Below are 16,078 nucleotides of genomic sequence, written 5' to 3' on the forward strand. Positions count from 1 at the left end.
CGCGGACACGGAGCGGGAGAGCGGGCTCGGGAAGGAGACGAGATCACGGGGCAAGGCCAAGGTGACCGGGGAAGGCGCCGTGAAGGCAGCGAGCGGGGAGAGGGGGTGGCGGGCCACCGTGAGGACCCGGAGAGAAGCCTCGAGCACAGCCGACCGCGGCCGGGACACACACGCGGGATCTCACCGCCCGTGGCCTCCGAGCACAAGGGCGGTCCCGCGCGGCACCCGCAGCGGCCACCTGGCCTTCAGCGAACCCCGCGCACCTCACGGGGGGGGGCTCGGGACGCCCCCCCCCCACCGCCGCCGCAGTCGCAGCCGGCGCCCCAGAACCCTCTTCCCGCACACACACACACACACGCCAGGCCGACCCAACCACTCCGACCGTCCACCAGACCCACGCGGGGGGGCCACCCACCGGGTCCCGAAGCGAAGGCACACACCAGGGGGGGGACGCGGACACCGGCCGACGGCGGCCGGGGGCGACGCCCCAACAAGGCGGAGCCGGCTTGGGTCCCAGACAGGGATGCCCCCGCGCAGGCCAGCGAGCCGCTCGGAGGGAAAGCACCGGCAGGACGCAGCGGTGGGGAGGGGGCGCACACGCAGGGCCGGGGCCCACGAGGTGTTAGGGGCACGGGAGCTCACTCGGGGGCTCGGGCAGAAACCTCAGGCACGGCCAGGCCACCGGGAAAACACGACCGCGGGATCCGACCACCACAGACGCGAGGGCGGTCCCGTGGCCCTCCTGCCCGGGACGCCGGCCGGCCCTCAGCACCACCGCGGAAGGCCCCTCACGAGCCCCCAGGCCCCACCACCGGGGGGGCCCCCAAAGCGACCTCGGCGACAAGCCGGACACCAGGGCAACATGCCCGGGACCTCATCCATCCCTGAACCCGGCCCCGCTCCGGGAGACCGGCACGCCCCACCGTGGGGACGCTCTCCCGGGCCCAGGCGGCCCGACCCGTTGCGCCGCACACGGGCGCGGCCGTCGGCACCGGCCACGGCTCGGCACGGGAGCGGGCAGAGAGCCGGCTCACAGCGGAAGGGGGTGTCTCGCGCCAGACGGGAACGCCACGCGCACCCATCGCTTAACGACGGCCTCCCCAAGGGCTGGGACGCCAGGCCCGGCCCGGCCCAGCGGGACCCTCCCCCGACTCAGAGGGGGGAGGCGCGGGCCACAGTAGGCGACGAGCGGCACTCGGTCCCCACCGCGGGGACCGGCGGACCCCTCTTCTCACCCCTCGCCGAGGAGAAGAGGGAACTCTGCCTACACACGAGCGATTTCAACCGCTCCGAGCAGCGCTACCACAACGCAGAGAGAGGTGGCAGGCCGGGGGAAGCCCGGTACCCCAAGGCACACCTCTCGGATCGCTAGAGAAGGCTTTCTCACCGAGGGCGGGTCACGCTCCACCACCCACCGGTCGCCCCTCCATCGGGCCACCCACGGAGGCGCTCAGGGACACCTGGGGAAGGGAGGGAGGGAGGGGTCTTCGGCAAGACGAGGAAAACCAGAGGCGCCCCTGGCCCCGCGCGGGAGGGGCGCACCTCGCTCGACCACCTCGACGACACCCCCTCCGACGAGCTGAGCGCCTCCTCAGGACCCACACGCAGACCCCACGGCAGCAACCGGAGGAGGGGACCCCAGGGGCTGGAACGGCACCTCACCCCTCGGCCTCGGGCACCTGAGGGACAGCCCGGAGCGCTCCAGGAGCACCGCAAAGGCCCAAACGGAGCCAACGCTCGCACCACCCCGGCGAGGGCAGCACGGCGGGCCGGCGGGACAGCCCCCCACCGCCGCGGAGAGGGGCCCGCCCCCGCAAGGCAACAACCACAGGAGGCAAGAGCGAGGGAAGCCTGCCGCGTCAGAGGACCCCGACGCCGCCCCCGCCAGGCAGAGGACGGGGGAAGCACGGCGAGGTCGAGCCGGATCCCGTAACCCCTGCGCCTCCCAAGGCAAACCCCACAGGCGGGGAGAGGAGAGGCAAGGGGCCCCCGCAGGCGGGACGAGAAGAGCGGTCCCATTCACCATGAACGGCCGTCCCTCGCCCGCCACGGATCGGTCGCGGCCCGGGAGAGCATGACGTCACCACATCGATCAGAAGGACGACCCCAGAGCGGAGCAGCAGGCAGGGATCGAGCTCACACCAGAGCCACCGAGCCGACCGGGCGGCGGTCAGCCAGCTCCGCCCTGGGGAAGGGACGGCGGACAACCCCGGGGAGAGGAGAACGCCTGACACGCACGGCACGGAGCCAAACGGGGTGGGGTTGTCGCGACCGCCCCAGGTGCCCGCAGCGGGGAGCGCAAGACGCAGGCAGACGGGAGCCCACCCGCATCGGCCTTTCCCCGCCACACCCGGTTGGGTCAGAGGAGACCCGGGCCCAGGGCGGCACCAGGGAGCCGGGACGCTCGAGCAGACGCACGAGAGGCAAGGCACACGGACCCCAGCCGGCGGCTCAAGCCAGAGCAGGGCCAGCTAGCCAGGTCACAGATACACCAGAGCACCCCCATACAGCCAGAGGCCCGACCTCTCCAGCGACAGGTCGCCGGAGGACAGCGTGTCAGCAGTAACCCGGCGGCCCAAAACGCCAACTCAGAGTGAAAGATACACCCCTCCCGGGGGCAGGGGGTCGAGGCACCGGCCACACCGCCGACTCAGAAGCGCGCGACACGGACATCTGTCCCCAAAAAGGCCACCATCGCAGCCAGACACGGAGCACCCAGGGCCGTCTGGTCGACCCCAAGACACACAGGCACACACACACACACACACACGCGGGAGCAGCAGCCGGGCCGGGGACGCCCTCCGGGTCACCGGTGCCACGCAGGGGCCGGCCCGTGCCTCCAGAGCGAGACCCTTTCGGCCGTCCCCTCACACGCGGGGGACACACGAGGGGACCGCTCTCCGACTAAGTACGCGGACTTGAAAGAAAAGTATCACAGCAGAGGGACCGCGGCCGGGCGCGGCACCCCGGGAGGATGGCGCAGGACGGCCACCGACTCCCCACGGGGACTCGGAAAAGAGATTCGGCGGGCGCCTCAGGCGGCCAGGGCCCGCGCGCGGGCCCGCCACAGGGCCGGGGAAGGGCGTCCCCGGCCACCCGCGCCACGCCCAGAGGGTCCCCGCGGGTCGCGGGTCGGGCCTCGGGAGCTACGGCGTGCTGGTCGACCCGCCCCGGCAGCCCCCACACCGCGCTCGGGCCTGGAAACTCGGCGACAGCCTTCCCCCATACAGCCCTGCACGCCCAAGCTCTGACTCACAAGTGACTCGCCAGAGCTCCGGCGCCACAGGGACAGCCCCGCTGACGGCCGCAGGCTTTCCGAAGCACCGCCTAGCTCACAGCGGGGAGAGTCCCCTCCCTCGGCAGCTGCCACCGGAGCTCCGGAACGCCAGGACAACGATATAAAAGCGGCCGCCAGATGGAGCCCGACAACCGGCGACAACCGTCCCAAACCAGTCACCAAGACAGATCCCGACGGCGGGGCGGCCGGCGGACCGCAAAACCGAAACCGTGAGTCGAGACAGTCTTCCCGAGGCCGAAAAAACACAGCCCCTCCACCCCAACCCCACAGAAACGGTCCTCCAAACGTCTCTCTGCATAGACCGAGACAGAGTCAAAAGACAAGCCCATGACGTGTGGGTATTCGGAGACGCATCTCGGAGGGAGACAGAACACACGGGGCTCGGTCGCGAGTCATTCGGGTGACAGAGAGACACAGAAGGAGGACACGTCCACAATCCACACGGGGGGAGGGGGGAGGGGGGAGGGGGGAGGAGGGAGGGAGGGAGGGAGGGAGGGAGGGGATAGAAAAAAGAGAGGTGGAGGAAGGAGAGAGGGGGGAGGAAGGAGGTGGAGAAAACAGAGAGACAGAATTCTTAAAATCTGGAGAAAACATATGATGAAAGAGAGGTGGAAAATGAAGAAAGATGAAAAAGAGAGAGAATGAGGAAAGAGATGAAGGAAAGAAGGGCGAAAGAGAGGAAAAAAGAGTATAAAAGCCAAAAAAAAAAGAAAGAAAGGAAAAAGGAAAGGAACAGAAAAAAGGAAAGAAAGAAGGGAAGGAGGGAGGGAGGGAGGGAGGGAGGGAGGGAGGGAGGAAGGAAGGAAGGAAGGAAGGAAGGAAAGAAAAAGAAAGAAACAAAGAAAGAAGAGGCTCGCGCCCTTTTCGGCGTTAGCCCACCTGCATCGAGGTGAAAATATGAATGAAAGCAAGCAAGCAAGCAAGCAAGCAAGCAGGCAAGCAAGCAAACTCCATGTTGGGGTCCCCTTGCACGAACACTCTCATGGAAGCCATCTTTCTCTTTCCTGGATTTTCATGGAAGCCTGTCTCCCCCTCCTGAACTCCATCTCTCTCTGTTCCCTTCCAATCAGTGTGGAGGCTGCTTTCCTCTCCTGGATCCCATCTTTCTGGATTCTCTCACTCAGCGTGAGACTTAGCTGTTTCTGTCTCGCTCCTCCTGTTCTCTCTCTCTCTCTCTCTCTCTCTCTCTCTCTCTCTCTCTCTCTCTCCAAATAAATCACTTTCTACAAAAACAGAAAGAAAGAAAGAGGAAGGAAGGAAGAAAAAGACAGAAAGAGAAAATAAAATTCTGTACTAAACATAATCTGGCCTGGCGACAGAGCAAGGCTCCATAAAGAAAGACAGAGAGAGAGAGAAGAAGGAAAAAGACGGGGGGGAAGGGGGGGGAGGGAGAGAGAGAGAGAGAGAGAGAGAGAGAGAGAGAGAGAGAGAGAGAGGGAGAGAGAGAAAGAGGCTGGGCGCGGTGGCTCATGCCTGTAGTCCCCGCACTTTGGGAGGCCGAGGCGGATGTATCAGAAGGTCAGGAGCCTGAGACCAGCCTGGCCAAAAATGTTGAAAGCCTGTCTCTACAGAAAATACAAAAATTAGCTGGGCGCGGTGGCACACGCCTGTAATCCCAGCTACTCAGGAGGCTGAGGCAGGAGAATCGCTTGAACCCGGCAGGCGGAGGTTGCCATGAGCCGAGATCGCGCCATTGCACTGCAGCCTGGGTGACAGAGTGAGAGCCTGTCAAAAAAAAAAAAAAAAAAAAAAAAAAACACCGAAAACCAAAAAACAAAAACCCACAGGAAACACAGGCACAACGAAAGAAACACAGGCACAACAAAAGAAACACAGAAACAACAACAACAACAACAAAAACAGAAAAACAAAAAAAAAAAAAAAAAGAAAAAAGAAACACAGAAACAACAAAGGAAACACAGGCACAACAAAAGAAACACAGAAACAACAAAAAACCAAAAAAACAACAAAAAAAAAAAAGAAAGAAAGAAAAAAGAAACACAGAAACAACAAAAGAAACACAGGCACAACAAAAGAAACACAGAAACAACAACAACAGCAAAAAAAAACAAAACAAAAAAACAAAACAAAACAAAAAAAAAAAAAAAAAAAAAAAAAAAAAAAAAACACAGAAACACAGAAACAACAAAAGAAACACAGAAACCACAAAGGAAACACAGAAACAACGAAAGAAACAAACAACTGGAAAAGGAAATTAGGAAGACAGAAACAAACGGAGAAAGGATAGGATTTTTTTTTTTTCTTTTTGGCTTGTAATCCTCTAAAAGCATAGTAAGGACCAGGGAGGGGCTACGACACACCTTCCACCTTACGAATCTGTTGGCCAGGATAATAAAAATATTACACTTAACATAACCCTTAAAAGTGACTATCAGCCGGGCGCGGTGGCTCAGGCCTGTCATCCCAGCACTCTGGGGGGGCTGACGCGGGTTGACCACCTGAGGTCAGGAGCTCCAGACAAGGCCGGCCAACATGGCGAAGCCCCATCTCTACTAAAAATACAGCAAAAGTTCTTTAATGTCAAAAAAAAAAAAAAAAAAAAAAAAAAAAAAAAAAAAAAAAAGAAAAGAAAAAAAAAAGAAAAGAAAAAAGAAAGAAAGAAAGAAAATTCTCCGAGCGTGGTGGCACATGTGTGGAACCCCAGCCACTCAGGAGGCCGAGGCAGGAGAATTGCTTGGATCAGGGAGGCGGAGGTTGAGTGAGCAGAGCTCGCACCGCTGCATTCCAACCTGGGCGACAGAGCGAGACTCCATCTAAAAAATATATAAAATTGGCCGGGCGCGGTGGCTCAAGCCTGTCATCCCAGCACTTTGGGAGGCCGAGGCGGGTGGATCACAAGGTCAAGAGATCGAGACCATCTTGGTCAACATGGTGAAACCCCGTCTCTACTAGAACTACAAAAAATTGGCTGGGCATGGTGGCACGTGCCTGTAATCCCAGCTACTCAGGAGGCTGAGGCAGGAGAATTGCCTGGATCCAGGAGGCGGAGGTTGCGGTGAGCCGAGATCGGGCCATTGCACTCCAGCCTGGGTAACAAGAAGAGCGAAACTCCGTCTCAAAAAAAAAAAAAAAAAAAAAAAAAATACATGGATGCATGGACGGACGGACGGACGGACGGACGGACGGACGGTTGGTTGTAAAAGACATGCAAGGAGGTGGCGGAACACGGGAAGGCTCCACTCCTTCCTAAAGACCAGAGCAGGTGAACAGGACCATCCACTTGGGATGTCCACCATTCCAAACCACAGTGGAGGCCTTGAGGATGTCAGAGCAAGGAAGGCCCTGCCGTTATCTGTGGCACCCGACCTCGCCTGTAAATATTTCAGAAAACTGACTTGTTCGTTCATTCATTCATTCATTCGTTCGTTGTATGCGACGGCCCCAGCTGAGACTTCCTCTCAAATAAACAAAGACGTAAGTGAATAAATGAACGTCAAAAGAAAAAGGCAAGGAAATGGCGGAGCATGGGGAAGCTCCGCCTTTTTCTAAACACCAGAGCAGATACACGGCACCATCAGGTACAGACATAGGCCATTGGGAATCTGCTGTCACCGTGCCAAATTGGCACCAAAACAGTGCACGTTTCCGAGCCATCGCCGCTATCGTCAGGTATAATGGCAGAGTCACGACCACATAGAGATCTTCCAACCCACCAACCGTGTTTCTACTCTTAGGAGCCCGGCCGGGAGAACAAACAGGGCATTTAGCAAAGCACTCATCTTACGTTCCTTGGTCTCCCGTGTCTCTCGTGAAACCTACCACAGTCAGAGTCCTTTTTCTATTCCCCCGCCCCCGCCAACTCGCAGCCGTCGACAGAGTACCAAAATAAAAGAACGGCGAACACATTTTACGCAACGAGGAGGGAAAACAACAAAGCGAAAGTCTCAGAGGTTCGTGGTACAGAATGAAGAGACTCTTTCAGAATTCACAGAAAGACACACACATGGAAGGATGGAAAGAAACAAAGAAAACAGAAAGCGAGTAAGGACGATAAAGAACAAGAAATATAAAGAAAGAGAGACAGAGATGTAAAGGGAAGAAAGATGAAAAAGAAAATAGAGACACAGAAAGAAAAAGATGATGAGAAATGAGAGAAAGTAGGGAGGAAGAAAGAAAAAAGAAAAAGAATGAAAGAGAGGGGAGAGAGGGAGGGAGGCAGGAGGAGAGACCGAGAGACCGAAGGAGAGAGAGAGAGAGAGAGAGAGAGAGAGAGAGAGAGAGAGAGAGGCAGAGAGACAGAGAGAGAGGGGGGGAATGAAAGAAGTAAAAAAGAGGGCAGCACACCACGGCTCACATCTATAACCCCCACACCTTGGGAGACTCGGGTGGAAGAATCGCTCGAGGCCAGGAGTTTGAGACCAGCCCTGGCAACACAGCCAGTTCCCGTGTGTACTAAAATGTAAAAACAATTAAAAAGTTCGCCGGGCATCGTGACGGCGGGCGCCTGTAGTCCTAGCTTTTTGGGAGCCCGAGGTGGGAGGATCGCCTGAGGTCGGGAGGCGGAGGCTGCCATGGGCCTTGGCCAGACGAATGCATGCACCGCAGCCTGTTGCCTGGGCTGGTCTCGAACTCCTCGGCTCTAGCAAAGTACCCGCCTCACCTCCGAACTTGCACCCACCATATTCATCGGTCCCGGAGGTGTCCGTGACAGATTTTAGTAGGGGAGCATTCGTTCCTAAAGACCAGAGCAGATAAACAGGACCACCCGTTGGAGACGTACACCATTCTGAATCGCAGTGGAGGCTTTGAGGATTTCAGAGCAAGACCCTGCTGCTATCTGCAGATAACCACCCTTCTTTCGAGGGACAGGGTTCTCTCAGGGAACCTGTGGCTGTTAGGTAGGGTGGAAGCCAAAGGCCCAACCATGGGGCCACAACGTTACCATGTTAGCCGAACCGCTCATGACACACCGGGCATTAAGTGGGCGTGCACAGCACGCCTGTAATCCCAGCACTTTGGGAGGCTGAGACGACGGGTGGCTCACCTGAAGTCAGGAGTTCGAGACGAGCCTGGTGACCAGGGCATAACCCCGTCTCTACTAAATACACAAACATTAGCCGGGTGCGGTGGCGCGCGCCTCTAGTCCCAGCTACTCACTCGGGAGGCCGAGACGGTAGAAGCGCTTTGACTCGGGAGGCGGAGGTTGCAGAGAGCCGCGATCGCACCGCTGCACTCCAGCCTGGGCGACAGAGGAAGACTCCGTCTCAAATAATAGCAAGAGCAAAAACAGCAATAATAATAACGGTAAATTAAATGTAGAAAAACAAGGAATTACACCTAATTTGTAGTGTCATTGTTGCCTCGAAAGGCAGGAAGTGTAGGTTTGTGTCACCGTGGGTTTTCTTGTTTTGTCTTTGTTCCCGAAAAATCACTCATTCATTCATTCATTTGTTCAATTCTGTTTTATTCTATTCTATTCTATTCTGTTCTGTTCTGTTCTGTTCTGCTCTATTCTAGTCTATTCTATTCTGTTCTGATGTTTTTTTTTTTTTTGTGGTTTTTTTGTTCTGTTGTGTTGTGTTTTTTGATTTTTGTTTGTTTGTTCGTTTGTTTTCTTTTTTAAAGATGGGGCTTCTCCATGATGGTCAGGCTGGTCTTCAACTCCTGACCTCAGGCGATCCACCCACCTCGGCCTCCCAAAGTGCTAGGATGACAGGCGCGAGCCACCGCGCCCGGCTACTTTTTTGTACTTTTTGGTATTTTCACTAGGAGGCAGGGGTTTCACTATGTTGACCAGGCTGGTCTCGAACTCTTGACCTCTGATCCACCCGCCACGACCTTCCAGGCAGGCGTGAGCCACCGCACCTGGCCTGTTTATTCTTTTTATCTGATCAAAGAACAACGAGGCCCAGTGGTGAGAATGGCGATTCCCTAGGCAACAAGGGAGGGAGGAACTTGGAGATGGGGGCAGGGGGCGGGGGCGGGGGCAGCGGACAAGACACAGTTGCCCCGGGCTCTGCGCAGGCGGCCTGAGCGTTCTTCCTCCATGAGGTCTCGGTTTTCAGAGTAGGTTCTTCCTTCGTGAGGCCTCGGTTTTCAGAGTAACAGTGGCCGCTAGGTGATGCCCGAGGTCTGCCAATAGAGAGTGTCAACCCGGAATGAATTGGGATCGCCCGGAGCGGGAGTGGGGGAGGGGAAGAATGGAGACCTCCCCCCACCAGAGCACAGTGGGGCCGCCGTGCCCTCCCAGGCGGTTCCCACAAGCAATCGACCAGGGCGCCGGGGAGACACAGCCTAAGTCCCCACCCATCGGATTATCTGAACCTTCCTTCCAGAGAAGAGAGACCGACTGGAAATTCTCTCGGTCAAGGTCAAAACCTAAAAGGATCCCTGGCACACCCACCAGGCCTAAGACAATTAAAAGAGAGAAAAAAAATATATATATATATATATATTTTTTTCTTTTTTAAGACGGAGTTTCGCTCTTGTTACCCAGGCCGGAGTGCAATGGCGCGATCTCGGCTCACCGCAACCTCCGCCTCCTGGGTTCAGGCAATTCTCCTGCCTCAGCCTCCCGAGTAGCTGGGACTACAGGCGTGTGCCACCACGCCCAGCTAATTTTTTATATTTTTAGTAGAGACGTGGTTTCACCGTGTTGACCAGGATGGTCTCCATCTCTTGACCTCGTGATCCACCCGCCTCGGCCTCCCAAAGTGCTGGGATCATAGGCGTGAGCCACATGATCGCGCCATTGCACTCCGGCCTGGGTAACAAGAGCGAAACTCCGTCTCAAAAATAAAATAAAATAAAATAAAAGAGTTGTTTCAAAGTAGAAGAGCTGTTTCTGTGTTCTGGGTACATCTGTGTATTTCCGTGTAACAAAATTAGTTGTTTGAAACATGAGGATTTAAATTTTTTTTTTTTTTTTTTTAACTCCTTACATGTACAGTCCTGCGATAGACAGACCACGAGACTCGTCAGCTCAGAGTCCATGAGGCCAGAAGCTGACATCCTGCATATCGATTTAGAATGAATGACCGAATTTATTTATGTATTTATTTAGTTTGAGATGGGGTCTCGCTCTGTCGCCTAGGGTGGAAGGCAATGGCACGATCTAGGCTCACTGCAACCTTTCTGTCCCGGGTTCAAGCGATTCTTTTTGCCTCAGCCTCCCGAGTAGCTGGGAATACAGGCACGTGCCACCACGCCCGGATGATTTTTGTATGTTCTTCTTCTTCTTTCTTTCTTTCTTTCTTTCTTTCTTTCTTTCTTTCTTTCTTTCTTTCTTTCTTCTTTTTTTTTTTTTTTTTTTGAGACGGAGTTTCGCTCCTGTTACCCAGGCTGGAGTGCAATGGCGCGATCTCGGCTCACCGCAACCTCCGCCTCCTGGGCTCAGGCAATTCTCCTGCCTCAGCCCCCTGAGTAGCTGGGATTACAGGCACGCGCCACCACGCCCAGCTAGTTTTTTGTATTTTTAGTAGAGACGGGGGTCTCACCATGTTGACCAGGACGGTCTCGATCTCTCGACCTCGTGATCCACCCGCCTCGGCCTCCCAAAGTGCTGGGATGACAGGCTTGAGCCACCGCGCCCGGCCGATTTTTGTATTTTTAGCGGAGCCGGGGTTTCACCATGTTAGCCAGCCAGAACGGTCTCGATCTCCTGACCTCGTGATCCGCCCACCTCCCAAAGAGCTGGGATTGATTACAGGCGTGAGCTACCGCACCCGCCCGGGCTAGAATGAATTTAAACAAGCCAGTCGAACACTCTGCCGGGAAACTCTCAGGAAGACACGCGATTACAAACAAGGGACAAATCATAATGATTAATAACAATAATAATAATTGGTGTCTGTCATCCCCGCACTTTGGGAGGCCAAAGGCAGGTGGCTCCCTTGATCCCAGGCGATGGAGACCAGCCTTGGCAACATGGGGAGACCTCGTCTCCACAGAAATACAAACATTAGCCGGTTTCATAACCTGGGCTCCAAATTAATTTTTAAAAATAGATTAAAATTTTAAACAACAACAACAACAACAACAACAACAACAAATAAACGCTGCATTCTGTTAGTTTTGCTTTCTACCCTGCGAAGGACAGGGTCCGTCCTTTCTACCCTTTCTACCCTGTCTGTCCGTCCGTCTGTCTGTTTGTGACAGGGTCTCACTCTCTCTGTCGCCCAGGGTGAAGTGTCTCCAAGTAGCCGAGACTACAGACACGCACCCCGGGGTTTGGCCGTGTAGCCCCAGGTTGGTGTCGAGCTCCCGGGCTCAAGAGATCTTACCGCCTCGGCCTCCCAAAGTGTTGGGGTTACCGGCACGAGCCACCGCACCCGGCCTGAGTTAATACCGGCAAGGGCCAGGATCTGCCAAGGCCTGTGTTCCAGGGTGGGGACAGTGGATCCCATGGTAGAGGGAGCCATCGGTCCACACTGAGCTCCGGCCAGCCTCAGGTCCCACCGTGCGCAAACTAGGGGGTTTTCTATACCCTAGTTTGAAAAGGGAGGGGGAAACCTAGCTGATGCAAATTTTTCACAAAAGCAAAGTAAGCAAAAAGTTAAAAGATAAACCAGTACATGAGAAATTAAACAGTACCAGGCACAAGGGCTAGAGCTGTCATAAAAAGACATACAACTTATAGATATGAGGGCTCTGGGTACTCGACAGCACCTGCAGTCCCAGGCTCTGCTGGTGCCGCTGTACTCGGCCTCTTATCAGCAAATGCACTCAGGGATGCGCCCGCTGTTGTCCTGCCCCACCTACATACTACAGTTGCCTACTTAATGAGGGGAATAACTGAAACGAAGAAGCTAAGATGGAGTCTGTCTGGCACAAGAAGCTAACATGAGGATCGAACAGCTCTTAGCTAAGAAAGAGAGTCAGTTTTGCTGGGCGCGGTGTCTCGCGCCTGTAATCTCAGCACTTTGGGAGGCCGAGGTGGGCGGATCACCTGAGGTCAGGAGTTTGAGACTAGCCTGGCAAACATGGTGAAACCCTGTCTCAAAAAAAAAAAAAAAAAAAAAAGAAAGAAAGAAAGAAAGAAAAAAGAAAAGAAAAGAAAAGAAAAAAAGAGAGAGAGTCAGTTTAAGCCAACCAAAATCAGATTGTGAGAGAGAAAGGGAGGGAGGGAGGGAGGGAGGGAGGGAGGAGGAGAGAGAGAGAGAGAGAGAGAGAGAGAGAGAGAGAGAGAGAGAGAAGTGATAACAGGAATGCTGTCAGCAGGCTCAGGCCTTATAGCCAAAAAGCTGAAACCACCGTCTGGGATGTTTTCCCAAGAGCTAGTGGTGCCACAAGGGGCCGTGTGTAGCTGTGGAAATGGGAGAGGAGTGTTTGGAGTTACATATTTGAGACAGAACGGACAGGGCTCGGTCATGGGTCATTTAGGACATGGGGAGATACAGACTGAGAAATCCCTCCCATCATCCTAGCTGAACAGAGGGACACGGTTTATCGAGACAGTAAGTCTGGGTAACAACCGAGTCAACGGGGAAAGCAAACCCAGATTTTAGGGTTGCATTTCTCTCTCTCTCTCTCTCTCTCTCTCTCTCTCTCTCTCTCTCTCTCTATCTTCAGAGGAAGTCTCACTCTGTCCACAAGGCTGGAGTGCAGTGGTGCGATCTCGGCTCACTCAGTGCAACCTCCGACTCCCAGGTTCAAGTGAATCTCCTGCCTCAGCCTCCCGAGTACCTGGGATTACAGGCGCGCACCGCCACACCCGGCTACTTTTTGTCTTTTTTGTAGAGACGTGATTTCACCGTGTTGGCCAGGATGGTCTCGAACTCCTGACCTCAGGTGATCCGCTCACCTTGGCCTCCCAAAGTGCTGCGATGACGGGCATGAGCCACCGTCCCAGGCCTGAATCTTTATTAATATGGAACATCCATGAGGTCTCCAAGTGCAGAAATCAACTCGCCACTTCTGTACAGGATTCTGTATGGAGACGAAATCTTGGATTCCTAAAGTGAAGAATTGAGGCCTTGGGACCGGATTAGATTAGAACTACCTGAACTTATATTAAAAAGAAAATGAGGAAGAGGGAGAGGGAGAGGGAAAGGGAGAGGGAGAGAGAGAAGGAGGAGGAGGAGGAGGAGGAGGAGGAGGAGGAGGAGGAGGAGGAGGAGGAGGAGGAGGAGGAGGAGGAGGAGGAGGAGAGAGAAGGAGAAGGAAGAGGAGGAGGAGGAGGAGGAGGAGGAGGAGGAGGAGGAGGAGGAGGAGGAGGAGGAGAAGGAGAAGGAGAGAGAGAAGGAGAAGGAGGAGGAGAAGGAGAAGCAGAAGGAGAGGCAGAAGGAGAAGGAGAAGGAGAAGGAGAAGGAGAAGGAGAAGGAGAAGGAGAAGGAGGAGAAGGAGAAGGAGAAGGAGAAGGAGAAGGAGAAGATGGAGAAGGAGGAGAAGGAGAAGAAGAAGCCCTCATGGATTTCTAGAAAATAAGACCTTATGACTTTTGCGTCCGTTGGCGACTCTAGGTAGTTTGCTGGGCCGGGTTCTGCGGCCTTGCTTCTGTTGACTTTTGCACTCCAGGCCACGACGCCGCAGGACCAGACCTGCGAGGAGTTCAGCCACGCTGCCTGCCAAGAAAGAAGCTTTACCTCGCTGACCCTATGAAGGCGCGTGTGGTTCTCAAATACAGGCATTCCGATGGAAACGTGTGTATTAAAGTAACAGATGATCGAGTTTGTTTGGTGCCTAAAACAGAGCAAGCTTAGGCCGGGCGCGGTGGCTCAAGCCTGTCATCCCAGCACTTTGGGAGGCCGAGGCGGGTGGATCACGAGGTCGAGAGATCGAGACCGTCCTGGTCAACACGGTGAAACCCCGTCTCTACTAAAAATACAAAAAGTTAGCTGGGCATGGTGGCGCGTGCCTGTAATCCCAGCTGCTCGGGAGGCTGAGACAGGAGAATTGCCTGAACCCAGGAGGCGGAGGTTGCAGTGAGCCGAGATCGCGCCATTGCACTCCAGGCTGGGTAAGAAAGAGCGAAACTCCGTCTCGGGGGGGAAAAACAGAGCAAGCTCAACATGTAAAGACGATTGAGAAATTCCACAGTCAACCTATGCGACCCATGGTGGTAGCCAAGGAATCCCCACAACGTTACCATAGAAACTGAGTGAAGGGTTTGAAATGAAGACTTTGTCACGGCCTTAGGAAGTCAATATCTTTTGAAGAAGAGAAAGTGCTGGGACAGAAAATACTTTATGTCACTGAGTGGACTATTCGCAAGCTGAGAGGTCATTTTTTTGTCGTTTTCTTTTGGATGTTTGCCTCAGAGAGCTAGGGATGCGAATGTTTTCAGTCAGAAAGTTTGTATTTACTTTCGGAAACTGAGCAACCGATGCATCTGTCTCGGGAACTTGGCAGATTATCTGATGTTAGGTCAAACGCATAATTGTTTCTTCGGCAGATTCGTATCAGCCACTTGAAAATAAGCTACGAAGAAAAGACGATTGTTCCTTAAATTTAGTTCGCCTGTCTTTAAAAGAACATTAAATGTAACCAGTTTGTTGGATCGAGGTATTTCTTTTGGAGCATAAAATGTATGCTGTCGATGACCAATAAATATAAAATATGGTCATTGGAATCAGCTCCGCACCATGGTATGCATTGTTACGAATAGCGTGCACCTGATTATGTATAGCAGTGTAGCCTCAATTATACCTAAAAGTAATTGAGTAACCAGTATGCTTTGCCTTCTTTCCAGACTTAAAATACCTTTTGTCATAGGGGATTGGTAGTATCAGCTTGTGGAGCAATGTCTTTGAATCTAGTTTTCAGTGATCAGAAGCAGCGGTTGTTTGAGTGCGTGAATGGAAGGATGACCACTGTAACTGTACCGAAACCACCGTATTTCAGAAATTTTTACTACGTATTTTTCATCTGCAGTTTCTCAGAAGGGCTATGGATTATTCAAAGTGTCAGATCCTTGCATACTTCTGTGACACCCCTGTCCGTCTTTTCTCTCTCTTTAACCAAAGTGTTAGGTGTGACTGCCACAACGGTCATGTTTTCCAGTAAACCGGAAGTATGTGATGATTTGACACTTACGTTTGTATACCAAATTTCACCACCTAAACGTCGTGTTCACATGTTGATTCCTCAAGAATGAAATGAAGGTACTACGCTGAAGTATATTTTGTAGAGAAATGTCAGATATAGGTGAAGGGGAGGAAGGCAGCAAATCACACTGGCATGTGTGTACCTATGCAACAATCTTGCATGTTTTTCACATGGTACCCCAAAACATAAAATGCAATAAAACACACACACACACACACACACACACACACACACACACACACGTATGTATACATATATATAGTAGAAACTTGTCATGTTGAGCAACATTTTAGCATGCTAAGTTTCCTTAGCTATATGAATTTTCGCATGTTTGAGAGAGGTCAGTAAAGAAAATACTACAAAAAAGAAGGAGAAGGAGAAGAAAAAGAAGGCCTTATTGTTGTACCCGAGCGAGTCAAAGAATGCACCACACTCTGAGATTGACGCCCCAGATTCTCTCGGCCCCTCAGAAAACGTTAGGTGGTCTTTTATACCCTAGTTTTTAAAAGGAAGGGGGAACTTAGCCGAAGCAAATTTTTCACAGGAGCAGAGTAAGCCAAAAGTTAAAAGATAAACTAGGACATGAGAAATAAAACGGCGCCAGATGCGAGGGCTTTACCCTCGCATCACAAAAGACATACAACTTACATAGGTCACGGGGGCTCTGGGCACTGGACAGCACCTGCCTGCATTCCCAGGCGCTGCTGGTACCACTTAACTCGGCCTCTTATCAACAAATGCATTCCGGGAGGTGCCCCGGTGCCAGCCCACCCC

At 53.7% G+C, this 16,078-nt stretch overlaps 1 pseudogene; it reads left to right on the forward strand.

The window, feature by feature from the left end:
* The first annotated feature begins 2,974 nt into the window (after positions 1-2,974).
* LOC141583131 (signal recognition particle 9 kDa protein-like) lies at positions 2,975-14,361 on the forward strand (annotated as a pseudogene).
* Positions 14,362-16,078: the final 1,717 nt, after the last annotated feature.

Source organism: Saimiri boliviensis, assembly GCF_048565385.1.
Source record: "Saimiri boliviensis isolate mSaiBol1 chromosome 9 unlocalized genomic scaffold, mSaiBol1.pri SUPER_9_unloc_1, whole genome shotgun sequence".
NCBI lineage: Eukaryota > Metazoa > Chordata > Mammalia > Primates > Cebidae > Saimiri > Saimiri boliviensis.